Here is a 21623-nt window from a genome sequence, read left to right on the forward strand (position 1 = left end):
CCCAAAAATGGCATCTCCCGGTCTCCCTTGCCTTCTGGTTTCTGACCAGGCTCAGCCAGTAGGAGGGCCTGGAAGGAGACTGGTGGGAGGAAGAGAGAGAGATTGGAGTACTCACTTCTCCCCAACTCCATCTCTGCTGCGGTTCTGGGGTTCTGAGGTGGCCCCCCTGATGAGGTTCCAGCCCCCCACTGCATTCCTGTAGCACATGCTACTGCACTGCTGTGGAAACTCCCACCTTGGTAGCTCCTAGAGGCCTCAGTACTTCTTGGTTCCTTAATTCTTCAAGGTTGATTGTATGCTCATAACAAACCACCCTACAACTTACCGGCTTGAAACATTAACCAGTTTTTTAATTCATAATTCTGTGGGCTGGTGATTTGAGCAGGGCTCAGCTAGGAAGCTCTTCTGCTCGCAGCGGTCATGGCTGGACTCACTGATACATTTATAACCAACCGATGTTCACCTGGGGGCTGGCTGGTCCCGGATGGTCTCACTCAGGTATCAGGTGGTTGCTGTTGGCTGGTGCTTGGCTCTTTCTCTCCATGAGGCCTCCAGTAGGCTAGTGTGGGCTTCTTTTCGTGATATCTGAAGCATTCCAAAAGGGTGAAAGCAGAAATTGCAAGGCCTCTGGAATTCACTCCAAGTCGGTTTTGCCATAATCTATTCGTTCAAACAAGTCACAAAACCAGCCCAGATTAAAAGGGATGGAAACTAATTCTGCATCTGGATGAAAGGAGCAGCAAAGGAAGAATACATAATGGGATGGGAGGCATTTGTGGCCATGAAACAATCTATCACACCTGCCACCTCTGTAAATGACTCTTTCCTTTCCTTCTCTTTAGAATTCCAAGGGTGCCTTCTGTTTCCTGCTGGGACCCGGACTGGCACAATATATAACATTACTTATGACATCATACTCTACCTTATCCTTCTCCGAAGTGCTTTTTATGCTTAACATTACGTTTTCGAGATTCATCTGTATTTGCCACGCGTAGCTCTAGTTTAGTTATTTTCACTCCTCCATCATACTCTTTGTAGGAGTTTATTTTGTCCATTCTCCTGTGGATGGATACTTAGCTTAGCAGTTTTTTGCGTTATAAATCCTACATTTCTCCTTTGCACACGAGAGTTCTCTGGGGAGTGTAGTTAGGAGTAAAGTTGCTATAGTGTAAGGCTTCCAAATTGCTCTCCAAAGTCAATACGGTCTTTAATAGAACAAATAGAACCTGAGAGCTGAACGAAGTTGAAAAACTGGGTTCATTTTACATTATGCAATTAGCTGTGTTTTGCAGAACCGTAGCAATGGCTGGTTGGAATGAACCTCCCACCCAATGTAAGAATCCTTTCAACAGTGTTCCCAGGAGATGGTCAAACAATCCTTGCTTGAACTCTTAAGAATACACAGGGGAAGCTTGTTACTTTAACTGTGATTCCCTCTGCAGAGCAAGAATAATTTTGGAAAAAGAATAATCCTTTCCTCTTGCAGTACAGTCAAAGCCCAGGGTGTATGGCCTAAAGGAGAAGCAGCAAGAGCTGATGAAGTTAGCAGATTTGGTTTTCAAAAAGTCAGCCTACCTGCAGTGTCCAAAATGGAGGCAGAGGTACCAAAGAGAGAACAGTTACGGTGACCCTGCAGGGAGATGATGCTCAAATGAAGAGATATTAAGGATGGAGAAAGGAACTGGCTTTTGGTGGTTGAGGCTGGGATCTGGCATAAAACTTCCATTTGGTACTTAAGTGCCCTGCTCACCTCCTTGAACTTTTGTTTCTTTATCTGTAAAAAAAAAAGGGTAATGATAGTACCAAGTTCATAGGGTTGGTATGATGACAAAATGGGATCTTACATTTAAACAGCTTAGGGTCTGCCTCATATTGTGTGCTCAATAAATGTTGGCTATTCTTCTCATTGAAGAACCATTGTCAAGACTACAGAAGTTAGGGCAGGTTAAATTGCTATCACTGAGAGACCCAGAAGTGCATAGGGTTGAAACGCTGCAGTTTATTTCTTAATCCCATGATGGTCCAAGGAGAGCGTCTTTGATGGCTAGACAGCTCTCCCCACGTGGCGATTTAGGGCCCCAGGTGGCTCCGTTGTCACCTGGGACCTTGTTGTTCTCTTCCTCCAACCTGAGGAAGCGGAAGGAGGTCTGTCCACTTATTAAAAGCTCTGCACCTGGGTGTGGGCACCGCACTCCTGTTCACACGCCATTGGCGAGAACCAGTCACGTGGCCACACCCAGCCTCACAGGAAGCTGGGAAATGCAGTCACTTGCTAAGAAGCCCCTTCTCTCTCCACGTCGGGCTGTTGGTATTGTAGGCTGTAAGAGTCTTTCTTGTGGGGCTGTCTTGCGCATGGTAGGATGCTGGGTAGCATCTTCAACGTCTATCTCCTAGATGCTAGTAACACAGACACACCTAGCTCATGGCAAATGAAACTATCTCCAGACATTGTCAAATATCTTCTGGGGTGCAAACTCACCCCCTAGTTGAGAACCACTGCTCTACAAAAGAAGAGGAAAATTCTGTGGGTGGGGGGTGGGGGGCAGGGAGGGCAGCTGGCCACCTCTGCAGGAGAGAGAAAATTCAAACTAATAGCTTAGCTCAATTCCTTGTTCCCTCTAGAAGGTGAGCTCCCCAAGGCAGGGGTCTTCTGTATTTTGTTTACTGCAGAACTCCCACCCCCCATCTCCTGCACCCAGAGTAGCACCTGACCCCTAAAAGGCAATCAATACATAGTTGTCAACTAACTGGATGTGCTCATCATTCAAACATACCTTGGGTGCTTTCCATGAAGCAAGCCCTGTGCTTGTAAAGGATGCCCTCTCTCCTTGTATCAGGAAATATCATTAATAATGATATTAATCATTATTTTAAAAGCCCAGATCCACTGGAAACAGTATGTCACATGGGATCTGCCCACTCCCACCCCACCTCTGGAGGTGCTGAGCCCCTGGTAACTAAAGGAAAGAGATTCCAGCTCAGGCTGCTGTTCCACGGCTGGTGATTTCATCTTCCTGAAGGACCTCCCAATGCCCGAGCTTTACAGATCCCCCTGCTATGCCTGATGCCAAGTTATTGCATTCTCTGGCATTGGGGCCAGATTTGGAGATGATCAATATTCATGTATTCATTCAACAGGTATTTATTAAGCTCCTACTACGTGCCACCCATGATATCAGGACCTGGATTCAGAGCAGTTAAATCCGGTGGGGAAAAGAACTTTTTTTTTTTTTTTTCCTGCTCTCAAGTTAGTCACAGAGATACAGAAAAAGTAAATAGACTTCGAAACAGGAGTGGTAAATCCAGTGGGACTGGCCAGGAAGGGCTGACTGAGATGAGTGTGAGTAGTTGGGAGCTCAGCAAAAACTTTGTTAAATGAATGAATGAATAGGTGAGAGACAGGGACATCCAAGCTGAAAAACACCAAGTGCAAAAGCAGAGAGACGTGCAAAATCACCAAAACTGTCAGCAAGGAAGTCAGTTGCTGTGACTGGTGTGTGCCAAGGTTGAGAGGGTAATACCAAGAGTAATGATGATAACAGAGAGATAGTTGGCATGCCTCGACAGTTTCCCATGCGCTTGGCACTGTTCAAAGGGCTTTAGGCATATTATTTCATGGAATACGTACAACATTATTAGCCCAACTGTACCGATGGGAAAACTGAAGTCCAATGAAGCTAAGAATTTGCCCAAACTTGCACAAGTGGCAGAGCTGGGATTCCAACCCATGCCAGAGACTTCACTCTTCACCTCTGGATCTTGGGGAGGGTTTTGCATTTCACAGGAAGACTTTTGACCTCAGTCTTGCAGGTAATGAAGAAGCCAGGAAAGGAGGCCACGCGGTCTTTGTTCTTAAACACCTCACATTCCGCGAGGAGAAACAGGCACGGACAAAAGCCTTTAGAGTCTGCACAGGCCATGACAAGTGCTGGACCATTTTGCATAGACAAAGAGGCCTGTCTCCCCCACCTCTGCTCCAAAACGAGGGCAAGTTGAATGTTCATTTGACTAACCAATGAAGGCTTCATGGAGCTGGTGTCACTTGAGTTGAGTCTGGAGGGAAGAGAGCTCATTCAGGCAGATGTCACAGTGTATCCAAAGGCACGAAAACTGGAACCTGCAGGTGTTGGAGGCGTTTGGAACAGTCTGGAGCAGCAGGGTGAGGAGAGGCAGGAACGGCATATTTTCCACTTGGAGCTTGTCTGTGGCCCTGAGTCCAGGCTTTAGGCCTTGAAGAAGCAGTAGCCACAGGGCTCCTCCAATGCTGGAGAGGGTGGCCCTGCGTTGCTTAAGATGGTAGAAATGAAACTCATGCAAGAAACCCCTACAGAAATGCTACAAGCTTTCAAAGTGCTTGGCAGCTGTTCAGCTGAGCACCTGGGCCCCGTAGAAGACAAGGCTGCCGGCAACCGAATGCACTGATTGACCCAAGAAACGTTTCTTTCCTCTTCTCTTTTTCCAATTTTTACAGGAAAAAAAGTCCCTTGAATCTGGCTAATATGAGAAAGTCCACTGAGAGCACTTGAAAAAGCAAAAGATGAAGGGGGAAAGAGCCTCAGATCAAGTCCTAGCCTGGCTCTGACCAGCTGCATGTTCATCGCACCATCACCTCCTCCTGAGGAAGACTACATTTCCCAGTCTCCCTTGCAGTTGTTTGGGGCCATGTGACTGAGTGTTGGCCAATGCGGTGTGAGCAGAAGGCAGGAAAGTCACTTCCGGACCTCACCCTTTAAAACATCCTACAAGACCCTCTTGCCTTCTTTTTTCTTCCGTGGCAACTCTGGGGACCACAGGCTCCAAACAGTGCATGGATGGAGGAGAGCCAACTAATGCCAACAGGACTGCAACTTGAGCAAGAAATACATTTTATTTGTTAATTCACTAACATTCCAGGGTTCCCCTGTCCCTGCAACACTGATTCTCCAGTGCTTCTAAAAGTGTGGTCCACAGACCTCCGGCACCAGCTTCACCTGAGAACTTCTCTGAAATGCAAACTCTCCAGCTCCATGCTAGACCTACTAAATCAAAAGTTCTGTGCGTGGAGCCCAGAAACTCTCTATGGGGATTTTGATGCAGCCAAAGTCAAGAACCACTGGTTTACTCTATATGCTACCATGTGGCCTTCACCTTTTGAGCCTCAGTTACCCCCTCTGTCAAATGGGGGTGAGAACGCCTCCCCTTGCTGAATTCAGGTGAGCATTAAATGTTACTATGTGGTGTGATATGTATAAAGAATCCAGCTCAGGAGCCCACACATGTTCCACGTACAGTCCGGAGCCAGAAGACTTGGGAGAGCCACACAAATAGTAGGTGGGAGTCCGCCTTCTGCCACTGTGAGAGACATCCTCTACGATGGCCCCCAGTGATCACACCTCCCAGGATCCAAGCCCTTGAATAATCCCCTCCAGTGTCTGGGCTGGACCTAGTAAGTCGGGTCTGATGAACCTTCCTTCAAGGCCCACGGGGAGAATTCTTTGCCTCTTGCAGTGTCTGGAGGCTCCAGGCATCCCTTGGCTTGTGGCTGCACAACTCCAGTCTCTACTCCATCCTCACATGGCCTTCTCCTCTTCTGTCTTCCCTTCTGTCTCTTGTAAGGACACTTGTCATTGGATTTAGGGCCACCCAGATAACCCAGGACGACCTCAAGATCCTTAACTTAATTACCTCTGCAAAACCTATTTTGCCAGATGAGCTCACATTTGTAGATTCTGGGCTGTGGACGTATCTTCTGGCGGGGCCACCGTTCAACTAACCACACGGCCCAAAGACAGGGATGGGTCTTATTCAACATTATATTCCCCTGGTCAAGTCACCCTGTGTAGTGCTTGACCCAAACAGGAATTTGACACAAGTTTGTGAACAGAAAAGCAGCAGAGCATTTAAGTGACTGGGCTTTAGAATTAGCTAAACCTCTATTCAAACCGCAACCGCTTACAAACGATGCGACGTTAGGCAAATTACTTAACCTCCCTGAACCTCAGTTTCCTCCTGTGGGCATTTTAATAATACGTATCTCATGGGGTTATTATGAGCATTAAGCTAGTAAGTGCAAAACAGCTACACCATATCTGGCACCTAATGGGGATGCAAAATGCAAACACGGTGCCTGGCACACAGGGGTTCTCAATAAAGCCTCGCTATTCTGACTAGCATGTTGATGATTGGCATGGCTGTGGTTCCCACTGTCACACACCTCCCAGCCTTTTGCTCTGACTACCACAGGGGCCCCTTCCCGTGCTCAGAGTCCCTGGGGTGATCCAGCAGCCCTCCTTGGAGACAGCTGTGGATAAATAACCCAGCCCTGCCCTCCCACCCGCAGGCCCCCTTCCCTTCCCACCGCCTGGCTCGCCTCCTCCAGTGATGTCTCCCAGAGCAGGGCTGGCAGTGAGCTCGCCTAGGCCCCTCATTGTTATTCCTGGCACGAGGTAATCCTGCCAGCTTCCTCAGAGACCCGTAAAAATACCCGCAGTTTGTCTTTCATCAGAGCAGCTCAAAGCCCCATGGCATCCGCTCGAGAAGACAGTGCTCCCAGCTGAGTTCTGGGAGCCGGCTACTTCCCAGGATGGTCTGGTATTTGCAAGGCAGAGGGAGCGAGTGTGAACTGAAATAACCCAGCCCAAGCACTGGCATACCCAGGCTGCCAGGGAGATACAAGGCTTAGTGTATGGAGAGATCCTCCCTGGAATTTTCTGGATGTCAATGCTCTGAGTCACGCACGAGTGGGTCTGCATTCCCACTCGGCTACTGAGTAGCTGTGTGACTTTGGGCATTTCACTTAGCCTCTCTGTGCTTCAGTTTTGGGCTCTGTAAAACAAAGTGGAGATGATATCCACTTCCTAGGTTTCCTGGGAGGGTTAAAAGGGATAGTATAGGCACAGATAGAAGAAAATATTTGCAGCACATATATCTGACAAAGGGCTTGTATCTAGAATGTGTTAAGAACTCTTGCAATGTGCTAAGACAAACAAGACCCTTCCCCAGATGCGGGAAAGACATAAACAGATGCTTCGCAAAAGAAGATATATACAATAACTACATGAAAAGGTGTGCAATGTCATTAGTCATCAGGGAAATGCAAATCGCAATGATGAGATACCACTTCACACCCACTAGAATGGCCAAAATGAAAAAGACTGTCAATAGCAAGTGTTGGTGAGGATGGGAGAGCAATTGGAACTCTCATACTCTCATGGTGGGAGTAAAAAGCTGATATGACCACTTGGAAAAAAGGTTTGGCACCTGCTTATAAAGTTAAAAATACACTTAGCATATGACCCAATGATTCCACTCCTAGGTATTTCCCCAAGACGCACGTCTATAAAAAGGCTTGTGTGTGAAAGCACATAGCAGGCTTATTCATAATCACCAAAAATTTGAAAAAATGTCTGTCAAGAGATCAAAGGATAAACGGAGTGTGGAATATTCGGGCAACGGAATATTAGATAGTGATAAAAAGGAACAGCTACTGGTATTCCTGGATGAAGGCCATAAACGCTACATGGAGTAAAAGAAGACAGACATGAAAAAGCAAAACTTCCATTCGTAAGTTCTAGAAGAGAGAAACGAAGCTGCGGTGACAGAAATCAGAGCAGTGGCCGCCTTCGTGTACAGGTGGGGAAGGAGGCTGAGTGGAAGAAGGCCCAGGAAACGTTCTGCAGTGATGGAAACATCCTATGTTCCTGTATTGGGGTGATGGGTACATGGGTGTATACATTTATCAAAACTCACCAAAATCTATACTTACGGATCTTTGCATTTTGCTGTATGCAAATTAAATCTCAATACAATTGGAAAGGGACCATGTGTGTAGAAAAGCTCAGCAAGGGGGCCAAGTTGAGAGACAGGACTCAGTAAAGGTCAACTACTATCAGAAAATGGTAAAAACGAGTTAAAAGCATATGAGTTATTCAACTGTATGTTGGGAGTTCAACGTGCTAATCTGGATTCTGACCTGAGAACCCCATCTGAGATGTGGCAGAACTCACAAAAAGGCACCATGGGCTAAGTCTTTTGTGCCCAGCTCCCCACTCTTCCTTTCTTTCTCCTGTGAACAGAGAAACAGAAAAGGAGTGTTTTGCTGGCTGAAGATGCTCTTCTTAGAAGCAGCGGGGCGGACGGAAAGGGTACCTTTGGGGGAGAGGTGAGAACAGGCTTACTAACAATAAAGATGCACAGATGCCTCAGTGGGTCCACAGCCCACACTGTTACATCCAGGGTTTCAGAGATGCCCGAGGCAGCTGTGGAAATGAGTTTGGCCCAGCTGCTCAGGCAGCGGGCTCTTGAAGACAGAACAGTATCCAAGGTAAGGTAGGGCCCAGCTGTCCCCCAAACTCCCATCCAATCCCAGGCCAACCTTCCCCATTACTGGCCTCCGCTAGCAGGATCTTCCTGCATCCCTCACTCTTCCTGGACTGTTCCATCCTCACGATATGGTGGATGTGGGCCTGTACCCAAGCAAGGAGACGTCACTCCCAGCAGAGCACATTGGCTGTCGTACTCTAATCTGAGGCCTCTCACTGGATGCCCGTCGCAGTGGCCCTGGAATCGCCTGGAGTTGCTGCTGACGCTGTCCCCAGGGGTTCTCATCTGCTAGATATGAGAACGACCAGACCAGGAGCTCTCCCGCCCCATAGCTCTGAGATTCCTCCCTCTTCTAGCGCTGTGGCCTAAGTTGCCTCCCAGGAGTCCCGAGGGTGGCACTGAGTTGCCGAGACCGTCGGCAGGGCCTCCATGCCCAGGCCGTGTGGTCCCCCTTCCAGACCTCCGAGGCCTGGCTCCAGCCTTGCAAGCCACAGAGATGCCCATATTTGCTTAAAGTAGTTGCCCACAGCATCTTTTTTTTTTTTTTTTTTTTGCGGTACGCGGGCCTCTCACCGCCGCGGCCTCTCCCGCTGCGGAGCACAGGCCCCGGACGCGCAGGCCCAGCAGCCACGGCCTACGGCCCAGCCGCTCCGCGGCACGTGGGTAACCCCGGACCGGGGTACGAACCCGCGCCTCCTGCATCGGCAGGCGGACCCCCAACCACTGCGCCACCAGGGAAGCCCGCCCACAGCATCTTTTAAAGAGAACACTCTGCATTGGGAATTACAGCAACAGAAGGAGGGAAAAATAAGATGTTCCTATCATCCCCTAGCAAACAGGGCTGCTGGCTGGAAAACAGCCCATATTTTGGGTGCAAATCACACTGAGGACTTAGGAGGCTTTGGGGAAGCCATCTTTGTGGGAAGCGGCAAAAGTGCCCCCTTTTGGGGCCTGCATGAAGAGACTTTGTCTCTACCTGTGGATCAAAAGTCAGAACAAACCGCCCTGAATTACTGAACCCGGAACACGCATTTGTTGTTACCGTTGTCGCTGTTTTGAAGGGGAAAGGAGCTGCCGTTTCATTTCCACCCATGACTTGCTATGTACGCAGGGCCGGCTGCGTAACTAGCAAGGTCCACCAGGTGCAAAATGAAAACGCAAGGCCTCTTATTCAAAAAGGAAAAAGAAAAGCTTTTTACTTTATTCTGCGATCTCTGTCTTTATCGGCTGTGGGGCTTTTATTTGCTGGTTCGTGTCCTGTGCCCTCAGGCCGGGGGTACTTGCAGGGGAGCGCAGCCCCTCGTAGACGTCCACAGCTCTGCCCGACCACTGGGCCCCTCCCCGTGCCCAGGTCCCCACCAGAAGTAGAGGGCAGCTGCCGGGTTTGGCCAGGGCAAGGGATGGGGCGGCCAGGATCCCATCTTGGGGGGTGAGAAGGTGACTGGGGCAGGACTTCACTTACAAAGCACACATTTGAAGACAAAATTTATTGAGAATTTCAAGATGGCTCTGGCAGACCTTTAAACTCCAAACGTCGACCTCTCTCATCTCTGTGTCAGTATAGCTTAAGATTAAGACCGTGCCAGCCAGCATGGGTTCAGGGCTTAGCCAAGTTACTGATCTTCCCTATTTATAAAATGAGGATAATACCAGGACCCCGTACATTAGGCTGATTTGAGAATTAGATGACCTAACAAGAATTGTTAACTCTTGAGACTTCCCTGGTGGCGCAAAGTTTAAGAATCAACCTGCCAATGCAGGGGACATGGGTTCAAGCCCTAGTCCGGGAAGATCCCACATGCCGCGGAGCAACTAAGCCCGTGCGCCGCAACTACTGAGCCTGCGCTCTAGAGCCCGCGAGCGACAACTTCTGAGCCCACATGCCACAACTGCTGAAGCCCACGCACCTAGAGCCCATGCTCAGCAGCAAGAGAAGCCACTGCAATGAGAAGCCCGCGCACTGCAACGAAGAGTAGCCCCTGCTCGCTGCAATTGGAGGAAGCCCGCGCGCAGCAACAAAGACCCAATGCAGCCAAAAATAAATTAAAAAAATTAAAAAAAAAAAAAGGAATTGGTAATTCTTATAACAGCACTTGCCATGCGCTCCACACTGTTTTATGTGCTCTACAAGTAGGAACTCATTTCACCCTCATAACAAGCTGATGGGTAGGTTGGTATTGTTCCCACTTTACAAAAGAAGAAGCTGAGGCACAGAGAAGTAAAGTGACTTGCCCAGCTCCACACAGCGGGTAAGTGGGTAAGAGGTGAGGCCAAGATTTGAACACATCCAGAATATGTGCTTCTAGGTCAAGACTCGGCATAGTTCAAGGTCCCTGGAAAGTGAACAAAGGTTATTGTTCCATTTCATGTACGCCTCACAATGAGCCAATGAGGTAGGGGTTTATACTCATTTGAGATCATTTCAGAGAGGACATGGGAGCTCAGAGACGTTAAGACAGTTACCCCAGGGCCCTCAGCAGTACTTACTCCAGGAGAGGAGAGGAGGTGAGCTGAGGAGATGAGGAGAGAGGGTGAGAGTTGGGCCTCTGGCAGAAGGGACTTGCACAATGCCTTGGAAGTTTTGGTGTAGGCCATGTGCTCTAGATATAATTGGAAGGCTTGAGTTTGAGGGGTACGAAAGAATTGGGTGTTGTAGCCTCACGATGCTAAAATCCTAGATCATCAGTGCAGGACAGCAGCATAAAGATTATTGAATCTGAGTCCTGATTTTATGATCGGGGACACTGAGGCTGGAGCAGAGGTGTGGCTAGCCTGATGTCCCAGAGTCAGAAAGCACAGTCCCAGGAGCAGATAACCCCTGGCTGGAGTGCTTGCCGGGGCTGTAGGATGTCCTGAGCACATACCAAGGGTCCTGGGTCCATAAATCCAACAGTCAAAACCCCTGCCAACAGGCTACTCCTTGATAACCACTGACACAGCAGTCCCAGGCACAGTGAAATTCTTATAAAATAAAGTCCCTTGCTACTAATAAGGCAATTTCTAGTTAGGGTTGCTTTTTACAGTTGCAAAACTTAGCTTTAAAAACCCCACTACTTTTTAAGTCAGACAGACCTAGATTTGAAAAGGGCTCCACCACTTAGTGGCTGTGTGACCTTAGGCAAATTACTTAACCTCTCTGAGTTTCAGTGCTCTCATCAGTAAAATGTCTCTGAACTGAGATCACTTCATAGTAAATGAAGATCTCAGGAACAGATTAAACGAAAAAGAAGCTACAGAGGGTAAAACTGCCTAGTTTGAAAGCTGGCACATAGTAGGTGCTCAATAAAGGCCATTCTGTATCTGTCAGAGTCCAAACCTACATAGCACGTGACAGACGAGTCTCAGGGGAGATGTCAATTCTAAAAGGACTTAAAAGTCTGTCAGCACCATTGTTTCAGCAGCATTTGCTCACTTCACGTCTCTGTGTCACATTTTGGGAATTCTTGCAATATTTCAAACTTCATCGTTATTATTATATTTGTTATGGTGATCTGTGATCAATGACCTTTGATATTACTATTGTAGCTGTTTGGGCATTTCATTTTTTGGCAGTGATGTATTTTTTGAACTCACTTGCATTTTGGAGGAAAATAACGCTACTGCACACTTGGTAAACTACAGTATGGTGTAAACATGACTTTTATATGCACTGGGGAAAAAAATAAATGCATAAATAAAAGGACTTAAAAGCACCCAGCAGACATCTCCATCTAAAAAGCCAGGGAGGGAAAACACAGCAGAATTTGGAGAGGTCCACCATTCGTCCTGACTCAGGAGCCAAGACTGGGAGGTCCTGGTGACAGGAGGTGGGGAGGGGAAGTTGAGGAGGAAAGGGAGTGTGAGAGAACTGACATTTTTGGAGTTTCTTTTCTATTTAAGGTTTTGCTAACCCGTTGGTAAAACTCATTTCTGGTTCATGTTCTTAGCAGGAAAACACATTCAGGCTAAACAGTAAGAATGGACCCTGGCTTGGAAAGTTCTCAAAGGTTCTCACATCTCTCTGGCGTCTACTGCAACTGAGGAGTGACATTGGTTAAGCAACTCAATTTGAATAATTGTACACTGAGGATTTCCAGGGGAAACACCCAGGGCAACTTTCTGACTGGGGATCTTATGACACAGATGGATTTAAATGAAGAAAATCTGTAAGTGTGGAAGATTCTCCCTGGACACAGAGACTGAGGACATGCAGTGAACAACACGGACGCCCCAGAGCATAGACATTCTATCGGGGAGGTTTCTAGAAGAGAATAGCACAGGGTCATAAGCACCGGGTAGAGAAAAAGTAAAAGGTGTTACAAGTATCTAACCAGCGTTGTGGTTGGGAGTCCAGGCAAACCCTTCAAAAAGGTAGCATTTAGGTTGAGAAACAAAGGATGAAAAGGGCTGGGCATGGGCTTCCCAGGGCTGCCGTCACAAAGTACCACTAACCGAGTGGCTTAAGACAGTAGACATGTAGTCTCTCACAGTTCTAGAGGCGAGAAGTCTGAAATCAAGGGCACAGAAGGGCCATGCTCCCCCTGAAACTTGTAGGGTAAGATCCTTCCTCGCCTCTTCTAGCCTCTGGTGGTCCTGCCAGCAATCCTTGACATTCCATGGCTTGTAGAAGCATCACTCCAATCTCTGCCTCCATCTTCACATGGCCTTCTCCCCTATGTGTCTGTGCCTTTCTTATCAGGACACTGGTCGTTGGGTGGAGGCCACCCAACCAGGATGACCTCACCTGAACTGGATCACACCAGCAAAGACCCAGTTTCCCAAGAAGGTCACATTCACAGGCTACGACTGGAAACTGTCTTGTGGGGGTGACCCAGCTCTATGGAATGCAGGGAGCAACACAGGTGTGTGAGCAGCCACGAAAGCCCTGAGCTGGAGATGGTGCCTTTGGGGACACAAAGAGGCCAGCGTGCCTAGAGCACGGTGAGGGGAGGGAAAGCGGTCCTGGTGAACTGGAAAGTGGGATGGAGCCACATCATACGATCCTAGGAGACGGGGAGGAGCTTTTCAGTCTCTGAGAAAGGCCCACCTTTTCCAGCTCATGCTGGAGGGGGCCTGAAAGAGGCTGACACACCGCAGGCAGGGAGTCACGGCCACTGGTGTTTTCATAGTCTGATGCACCACACCTGTGACTGGCCTGCCACTCTGGAGAACCAGATGTGAGGCAGAAACCTTCTGGCAATGATGTGCTCTCTGCTCTGGAAAACCAGAGGCTAAAATTGTCCCGTTTACTGCACAGTTGCTGCCTGAGTGCATCCTGACAGGCAGCCGGGGAAACCAGAAAATGAGAAAGTGTCCTCCTTTGCAAAAATTACGGCACCTTGGCTATATATAAAAAAATATATTTTGGCCTTTGAGAGAGATATATGCCATATATATATATATATATATGTATATATATATACACATATATATATAATGTCTATCTTGATATATATGCTATATTTATGGCATTTATTGAAAATTTCAAGCATATGTTAATATATAAAACACATATATCTTATCACTTTATATATATATATATATATATATATATATATATATATATATATATATATATATATATCATATAGACCAAAAGGTTTATGCTTGAAATAAAGGTTTGTTTTCTGTGCGGGCTGTCTTTGGTATTTACTCCATAAGTATTTACTGAATGCCTAGCATGTCACAGATGCTGTTCCAGGCAGCTGACTTTCTAGGGGGATCGGGGAAACCAATGGATCAACTCAAACAATTGTAAGGCATATTAAAGGCTGCCGAGAGCAACAGAGGAACATCCAACTAGGAAAGAGAAGAACGAGCACTGCAGAGCGTGGGGGACTTTGGGGGTTAAACACAGCGGCCGGGGCAGGCCTCGCTGCTGGAGACGGCTGAGCACACACGCGGAGGACCCGGAGAGAGCAGTGCGGTGGGGAGAGAGACAGCAGCTGCAGAGTCCCGAGGCGGAGCTGCTGGGGTGTCTGCGAGATGATGGGACAGGATGGCATGGTGGGACGAGCTAGATGGAAGGAAGTGGAATATGACTGGGGCAGCAGAGCTGGGTCACACGGACCTCGTAGACCACTGTAAGGACCATGGCTGCTACTCTGAATAGGATGGGGACCTCAAAGGGTCACCCTGGGCTGTTTCGAGCATGGATTGTAGTGGGGCAAGGGCAGAGGCAGGGAGGACATCAAGAGCTGTCGCAATCACGCGGGCAAGAAATATGATGGCTGGCACCAAGGTAGGGGCGGTGGGGGGTGAGAGGAGGTGGTAGTCTGGGTATATTTTACTGACGGCCTGGATATGACGGGTGAGCAAGGGAAGTCTAAGGTTGACCGACTCCAAGGTTGTAGCCTGAGCAGCTGAAAAGCTGGCATTGCCATTAATGAAGATGGAGAAGATCGCAAATGGGGAGACGGGGGGAGGATGAGAATTTTGCGATGATGGTTAGACACCCAAGTGGAGATGGGCAGGGAAGCAGCTGAACGCCCCAGTCCGGAGGCCGGTGGAGAGGGAACATCTGGAAGATGTCAGTGTAAGGAGGACACAACAACCCTAAGACCAAAGGAGCTTTCCAAGGACTCGCGTGTAGACAGAAAAGAGAAGACAATTAAGAATCAAGGCCTCAAGGCAACAGTTGTGACTCTCTAAAATTTAGATTCAGGGAAAGGATGAGAAACAGGCAAAGGGGCCTAAAGGGAGTAGCCGGGGTTGGGAGGGGGGGGGGGGGGGGGGGGGGAGAGGAGGCCATCCGGGAGAGTGGAGACCTGGAAGCCAAATGAGGGAAATGTTACAAGGGAGGACATATTAACTGTGTCAAGGACAGGTGAAGGTCAAGTCAAAACCAGACTCGGAACAAACCCTGGAGAATTTTGGAACTGAGGACGAGGGGCCTCCTGACACACATGGATTTTCTGTTCTTACCTCTTGCTCCAGACACAATAATTACTAGGTTATCTTAAGTCTGAATCTAATCTCAGTTTCTGTCTGTCCTTCCCACTAGGAGTCCACTCACTCCTAGTGTTATAACGCTCCTGGTGTTATAGGCTGAATTGTGTTCCCTCAAATTCATACACTGAAGTCCTCGCTTCCAGTACCTCTGAATGTGACTGTATTTGGAAATAAGGTCTTTAAAGAGGTAAGTTAAAGTGAAGCCAGTTAGGGTAGGGCCCTGATCCATAAGAGAGACATTGGAGATTCTCACAGAGAAAAGGCCACGTGAGGACACAGTGAGAAGGTGGCCATCTGCAAGCCAAGGGGAGAGGCCTCGGGAGAAACCAAATCTGCTGACACCTCTCTTGGACGTCTAGGCTCCAGAACTGTGAGCAAATAAATTTCTTTTTAAGCCACTCAGTCTGTGGCATTTTGTTATGGTGGCCTAGCAAACTAATCTAACTGAAAAATAAGAAACTATTTTTTTTTGCTTTACATCTCTGTTACTAACACAAATCATGGCCCCCAAAGCAAATGATCACTGAATAAAACGGCAACAGGGCTTTTGATTTCCAACATACAGTGATGTGAATAGCTGTATTCCTTAAGATTAGGTTTGGCTGTCAAACAAGATGGAATGTATTTTTCCTTCAGGTACATGAAGACAAGAGGGAGGGAGTCCAGGACTAGCAAAGGAGTCCTTAGTTTTTGAGATTCTTTAATATCGTTATGCTACATTCCACCTCATGTTTCAATAGAGCTGCTTAAGTGCCAACCGTCACTTCTCTATTCTAGCTAGCTGAAAAAAAGAAGGGGTGCTCCCTCCTTCCCTCTTATTAAGAAATCTTCAAAACACACATTCAGGACACTTGTGCTTCTGTTCCATTGATGAGAAACTAGTCACATGGCCATACCTAGTAGGAAGGGAGGCTGGGAAATTTAGTCTTTATTTTGGGCAGCCAGGTGCCCAGCTAAAAACCAGGGATTCTATTATTAAGATGAAAGGAAAATGTAACCCTTCCAGGTACTCTTCCATGAGTTCTCCCAGTAGAGCGTTGTAACCAGCTGTCTCTGGCACAGCCGCCCAACCAACCTTCCCGAGGGGCCTCTCTACATAGCATCCCAGGGAGCTGGCTGGAAAGCACTGGTCTAGACAAGCAAAGTGAGAATTTCCTCTGCAAATGAGATGTGCCACCTCTAGAGGTCCTCACTGGGAGCCAGTGGCAGGAAGGAGGAAACAGTGGAATAAAAACGGTCTTTGCAGCCTTCCTGAGGGGATGCTAGGGGTGCACAAAAAAAGGTATGTGAAGGAGGGGGAACACTGAGAACAAGCCTCTCTTGCACCAGAGATGAGGTGTGATGGGACCTGTCCTGGGGTCAATGGACCACATCACCAGCCAGGATGCAAAAGAGGGAAGAGATGATGAGGGAGGTGGGCGGGAGCCCTCTCCAGCTCTGGACACCTCCCCTGAGAGATCTGCCAGCCTTCTTAAGCGTGTCTAGGTGCCGGCCATCAGAAGGCAGCACGGCTGTATCTCTGCAGGCCCAACGGGGGCTCGGCTGTGACAGCTCTTGGAGCGTCAGCTGTGGAGGGCCTGGAAGGCACGCCTCCTCGAGCTTGGATGTGAAGCTGTCGGTGCCACCGGGGAATCACTATGAAAGCACTCCCGCCTGGGCAGCTCACAACACTGCACAGAAACTGCAGAGCACACTTCTAACAGGTGAGGTTAAACACAGCATCCAACTAGGACAGCCCAGGGCGGGAAAGGGTTTGAGATGAGGTGCAAAGAGCTCTGAGCCTGGGGGACCTGACTTGTTTCAAGTTCTTGTCCGCCACTTTCTAGCTGGGTGACCTTGGGCAGGTCACCTCCCCTTGCTGAAGCTCAGTCTCCCAAACTAAAAGTGACAAGACTGAATCGCATCACGCCTGGGGTCCCCAGTAGCTCTGGGATTCCAACTCCAGCTCCGAGTGATTCTGAGTTACAGCCACAGCCAGCGGACTGGGAAAGAATGTGGGCAGGAGGCGGGAAGGGGAGGGACACACCTGTGAGTTCTTCCTGGCATCCCCAGCTCTCCATGTTATTATATTTTTCTCTGCCCCCTTTTCAGAGTCCTTGGCCTCATATCTCCTTCAGTGCTCCAAAATAAAGCTTGTCTTCTTGCATTCCCAAGTCCCAGAGGCTTCAACTCTTCCCTCCCCAACCAGAGAGATCAATCTCCACACAGCAGCCCGAGTGGCCTTAAAATACAAATTACCCACAGAAAATCCCTTGGTGACCGTCCACTGCTCTTACTGCAAAGCCAGTCTCCCTACTGGAACCTACGAGCCCAGCATCACCTGTCTCCTGCCGACCCCCCAGCCTCCCCACAGGCACCTTGCTCCCTCCCTGTTACCGGTGGCCACACCTGCCTTCTTCAGTTTCCCAGGATGACAAGGTGCTTCCCATCTCAGGGCCTCTGTCAGAACATCTTCCCCGTTCCCTGTAGCCGCTCCTGTAGGTCTTAGCTTAATTCTCACCTCTGCAGAGAGGGCTTCACTGGATGCCCATCTCAAGTGTGTTCCCCTTTATCATCTCTCTCAGCCCTGTGTTTACTCTTGGTGTATTTCCTTATTTATTTATTTATTTTAAAGTCTTTATCGAATTTGTTACAATATTGCTTCTGTTTTACATTTTGGTTTGCTGGCCGTGAGGCATGTGGGATCTTAGCTCCCTGACCAGGAATCAAACCTGCACCCCCTGCATGGGCAGGTGAAGTCTTAACCACTGGACCGCCAGGGAAGTCCCTCTTGGTATATTTAAACGCGATTTAGTGATCTATTTATTTTTCATCTGTTGATCTAGTTTGGGTCTGCATCCCCGACTGGAAGCACACTCCAGGGGAGCAGGGATCTGGTCCATGACTAGGTACAATACTACCTGCTAAGGACCCAGCACAGGAGGCACTCACAGGATATTTAAATAAATGCATAGTTGCATAAATATTTAAAACGTTTAACAAAGTATTTGTTAAAGAAAGGACAGAAGAGAGGAAGGGAGGGTGGGAGGGAGGGAGGGAAAGGAGGAAGGAAGGAAGGAAGGAAAGAAGGAAGGAAGGAAGGAAGGAAGGAAGGAAGGAAGGAAGGAAGGAAAGAAGGAAGGAAGGAAAATTTGTAGACTCAGCACTTAAACCCCTGTCTTTCTACTTCAAATCCCACTTACTTTCCTTGCCCCCATATTTCCATCAATCAATGAATAAACCGGTCCTGGGACTGGCACCATGCTGGGGAATATGGATAATTAAGGAGCTTACAATACAACCAAGGAAGTAAAACTAGCACACATGTAACACGACAGTGGACATGGAAAACAAAAAGAAGCCATTAGCAAAGTGTTTCTGTAGAATAATATTTAATTATAGAGAATGGTGCTTATGACACATTTTTAACTAAAAGCAAATTAGAAAGCTGCATGTTTTCTATGTGTATACCTACACATGGTGGGGGGGAGGGAGGGAGGTCTGGGCAGATGGCAATAGAGAGAATACCCATAAGGATGTGCCCAGCTAGGAAACTAGGTGCTCCAGCTTGCTGGTCATAAAGGAAACCTCTCCAGAGAAGGGGTCGGTGGATGAAGGGGAGCCCTGCAGAAAACATTTTCATACTGAGCACCCACTGTGTGCCAGGAACCGTATTATCTCTAATAAAAGACCCGACCAGGTAGTTATCATCATCACCATTTGAAAAAAGAGGGAAACGAGGTGCAGAGTGCCTAGTAACCTGCCCAAGGTCACACAGCTAGAAAATGGCCTCTCTGCCTTCACTCTGCCCACAGCCATTTCCAGCAGCTGGCGTGAAGGGGCCGCCACCGGAAGGGCGGGTGTTGTCGAAGCGCTGATGGTGCGGTGGGGAGGGAACGAGGGTGATTTGAGAAGCTCTCTATTTCCATTGGCAGCTGTTTTTCCATTCTCACCTCCTTCTGTGCCATGCGCCAGGCCTGTTGATCACAGAGGCACCACCCCACCTGCCCAGTTTTGAAAGTGCACTGTTCCCCGGTTTCCGAAGCTTCCAGCGCCGTTCCTTGTGATGCTCTAAATCCAGAGGCTTCTCCACCTCTTCCCAGGATGGGAGGGTCTCAGTCGCAGCCCTGGTACTACCGAGGGGCCAAGGCTGAGGAGTCGACCACACCCCACCACCTCCACCCTTATCCTCTGGTTGGGGTGAGGGATCTGGGATCCTGTTGTGCTGTCCTTGTGGAGGAAAAGGAAGAAAAAGATCTGCTGACTATGAAAAGGTAGCAGAACAAGGGTGCAGCCAGCATGGCTCAGCTGGCACAGTGGACAGGAATCCTTTCCAGTGAAAACTGCAGAGCGCTTGATAAATGCCACTCAATCCAGGAAGATCCCTGTCACCACTTCACAAAACCAAGGTCCCGAGAGGCTCCTAACTGTGGGTCTTGACTCTCAAAGGGAATGACAGACAACATGTAACCACAGATCTTTGAATCTCTCTCTCCCAAACTGACAGATACATGAGTTATCGTATTATAAAAATAGATGACTAGGTACTATGTTTTTTGGGCACCTGATACATTAGCTGATTTAATCTCCACAACCCCCCAAATTGGTATCACCTTTGCCATTTTACAGGTTGGAAAATTGAGACTTAGTGAGGCTAACTACAATGTCCTAGGTCATTCCATTCATAACAATGGAAGAGTGAATCAGAAGCTTAGCATCCTTATGTATATTATATATGTAATATTACATGTTATGCCACCAAGGAACCGTAAGTGTAGAGCGGTTGCTCTGTACTAAGCTGAGTCCACAGCCAGGATTAAACCCAGGCTGTTTGATGCCACAGCCTTTATCCTTCAACACCTCCACGTGCTTACGATACTCCTCTAGTGTCTGAGAAGCACCCTTGGGGGACAGAGTTAGTAGGAGAGAGAGATGGAGGAAAAACGTCTGTCTGGGGCACACCAGAGTCCCTGTTACCTCCCCAGATGAGAAGACAAAGTGTCTGCAGGGGGAGGGGTGGGTGAATGAGCCTGCTGTGTGACATGGGGACTGGAAGATGATTCTGAGTAAAGGTCAAGTTTTTCCAGAGCGAGAAAACAGGCTGAAGGGTAGTGGCTCTCTCCACAGCGGCACTGGCTTAGCAGGCTGCCAAGGTGAGCGCTGAACTTGGCCTGGGATATGGAGTTGTATAATCATCTCAACCCTACCGGGTCACTCCAGAACACCAGGGCAACCTTCGCACCAGAAAACAGGCTCATGAACGCCTGCAACCTGGGACAGTTAGAGGAGTAAACAGAGGAGTCATCGCACACCATGGTTGATAATAGTCATGTACCAACATTTAATCACGCACATACAAGTCAGGCATTTGGTCTCAGAAGCTTTACGTGCACTATCTCTTAAATCATCCAGAAAAGTCCCCGAAGAAGGTGCTAAAATCATCCCATTTTACACATGAGGAGCCTGAAGGTCAAGAACTTGCCTTGGATCATTAAGCTAATCCATAGTGGAGCTGGGATTTGAACCCAGGTAACCTGATTCCAAGAGGTGCACCCATGGCCTCTGTGCTGAAGTGGGGCAGCTGGGCACGTGGCAATGGGAAAAAAGATCTCAGATCCTGGGATTATATGGAATCAGATCTTAGCTCTACCACTTCTAGCTGGAGCTGAGTGACCCTGGATTAACTATGTTCAGTGTCTGTCGTCCCATGGGTAGAATGCGGATCCCGGCTCCTCGGGTGGTGATGAGGGTGGGGTATATAAGCAAAGTGGCTGCCGGTAGTTCCTTCGTAACTGGTGCCTGGTCTCATGGGGGCACATAGCCTCTGCCACCTCCCAGAGTAGAGCGTGGATCTTCTCTGAACCTCAGGCTTCTCTTCAGTCCCCATAAGGAATCACCCCACTCTCCTGGGCTGCCCTCTGTTCAGTGAACTCCCAACTACAGCTGCAACAAGTGACCCCAAAGGCCACCCCCAAAAACATGTTGTCTGATCACCCAGCCCCAGGCCTTCCTCCCTCTCCTTCAAAGTCAGCCTTTAATCCCACCCACCCTCTTGCCAGTTTGATTATCCCCCTTCCACCCAGGGAACAACCAAGGAAATTTAAAAGGTAGAAAATTCAGCTGAGCCAATGTGGCTAATTTCTAGACGTTTGGGCACACAGTCTGGTGAGAAGAGAAATAGAAACCTTGAGTTCACCAAAGGCAGACGAAGACAGTCTTCTATGGAGTTGCCCACAACTATTTGAAAGCAAAACCTCCCGTTGGGCCTGCCTTGGAGGTAATCGATTCCACAAACATAGAATTACCAACCTCAGGAAAGACCCTGTTTCCTTGTCAGCAAAGCATGCTGCCACTCCTCCATTACCGTCCAGGTCCCCCTCTCCCGGGGAGGGGAAGCGGGGGGGTTGGTCCAT

General features: G+C 48.5%; 1 long non-coding RNA gene across 8 annotated transcripts in view; it reads right to left on the reverse strand.

The window, feature by feature from the left end:
- The window catches only part of LOC114895379, a 376741-nt gene that overhangs the window by 110255 nt on the left and 244863 nt on the right, over positions 1-21623 (reverse strand). The window contains exons 5-7 of one of the 8 annotated variants that reach the window (XR_003793526.1): positions 1576-1774; positions 923-1059; positions 490-585 (exon numbers count right to left, since the gene is read on the reverse strand). The exons of 5 other annotated variants lie outside the window; for them this stretch is intronic. This is a non-coding gene — a long non-coding RNA (uncharacterized LOC114895379). Of the gene's footprint in view, positions 1-470; positions 1060-1575; positions 1775-21623 lie in introns of those variants that run through there. 2 more of the 8 variants (XR_003793525.1, XR_003793527.1) reach the window with 2 other exon arrangements.

Source organism: Monodon monoceros, unplaced genomic scaffold, assembly GCF_005190385.1.
Source record: "Monodon monoceros isolate NGI ecotype Baffin Bay Population unplaced genomic scaffold, NGI_Narwhal_1 Super_Scaffold_14, whole genome shotgun sequence".
NCBI lineage: Eukaryota > Metazoa > Chordata > Mammalia > Artiodactyla > Monodontidae > Monodon > Monodon monoceros.